At 46.6% G+C, this 1419-nt stretch overlaps 1 pseudogene; it reads right to left on the bottom strand.

The window, feature by feature from the left end:
- Positions 1–840: 840 nt before the first annotated feature.
- Positions 841–922, bottom strand: LOC128780781 (U4 spliceosomal RNA; annotated as a pseudogene).
- Positions 923–1419: the final 497 nt, after the last annotated feature.

The raw sequence follows: 1419 nt of genomic DNA, 5'->3' as shown, positions 1-1419 counted from the left end.
ATAGCCACAGTAGCAGGAAGAATCAGAGCTACAGCATGAACTAGAGGAACCAGATAAAGTTTATGCTCTCCTGAGCAGGTGCTGTGTTCCTTGGTCTCTGTCTCTCCTGTCCTACTTGTATGGGGTCCTTAGCTCAGCCAGGCACCCATATGGTACTGTTCACAGGAGTAGGAGAACACTCCCTCTCCCCTTCAGTTAACAAACACAGTCACTAAGTATTGTGGCTGGTACCTCTTCCAGAATTCTGCCAAAATTGAGAGAAAGAAATTCCTGAGTCAATTCTTGCTGTAGCCTTCAGTTCTCTAAGCCCAACTTAGGAGTAGTCATGTGAGCTGGGCTTATAAGATTGGAGTGGAAGTTCACATCCCTCTGAAACCCTTTTCCCCCATATGCTAGTGTTTTGTTCTAGGTCCAGCTCATCTCACCATCTCCCTCTGTCCTGGATAGCAGTTTCTTTCCAGAGTATCCCTTAGAATTCTGCTATGCCTGCCTTTGCATTTGGGCCCATCTCAGAGGCTCTAGACAGCTCCTCTACCATCACTTCAGGTGGTCTGTAGAGCAGGAGGTGGAGGAAGCAGAGGCCCAGTGTGGTAGACATGCTAGCACAGGCATGTACTGGGGAGTCCAGGGTAAGCCCACATCTGTGGGGCTCCCTCTGTCTGGACAGCTCCAGCAGACCCAGGACTTTGGCTTTGATGGCACTAAGTAACATGTGGAGAGCCAGCAGGGCTGGCTAGCCTCTTATGTGCTCTGAGGGCTCCGGAATGCACACAGCTATAGTTATGTGACCTAGATTACTGCTCAGGACTACTTGGTTTCATGTTCTACTATTGTCATCCTAAAATTTATAACAGTTTTCAATTAGCAATAATCGCGCCTCTGATAAACTTCATTGGCTACGATACTGCCACTGTTCAAAGCTTAAATTTATAACAGTTTTGAATAAGGGTCTTATATTTTTATTCTATACTTGTTCTCCCTCTCTGCTCCTAGAAGGGAGTGCCCATTGGGCCTTCCACAGAGTCTCCATAGCACTCTGCAGTATCTCCATAATCATCCTTGCAATAATTTCTTGATATTATTTGTCCTCCCATTTGTGGGTTTGATTTGCCTCTGGGTCTCCAGTACTGAGCCCAGGGAGGAAAACCATCATATAGCTAGATAAATGTCCATTATATTTGCCCTTTGCCTGTCTACACTGTGCATGTACCTACCCATGACTCTTCCTCACTTGTCAACACTATGAGACTGATTAGCCAGACAGGTGGGGAAGACAGACTTCAAAGTTGGGTTAAGCTTCCAATCTCTAGGTGTCTAGGCTCCCCTGCACACACTTTCTACTCTTCTCAGTGCCTAGGACAATTGGAGGCATCAGCACTTGGAAAACAAAGGCTACTGTAGCCCAGGCAAAACTGGACT

The sequence above is a fragment of the Desmodus rotundus genome, chromosome 4 (assembly GCF_022682495.2).
Source record: "Desmodus rotundus isolate HL8 chromosome 4, HLdesRot8A.1, whole genome shotgun sequence".
Taxonomy (NCBI): Eukaryota; Metazoa; Chordata; class Mammalia; order Chiroptera; family Phyllostomidae; genus Desmodus; species Desmodus rotundus.
Note: the sequence above shows the minus strand (reverse complement) of the source record. Positions and strands in the feature narration are given on the sequence as shown.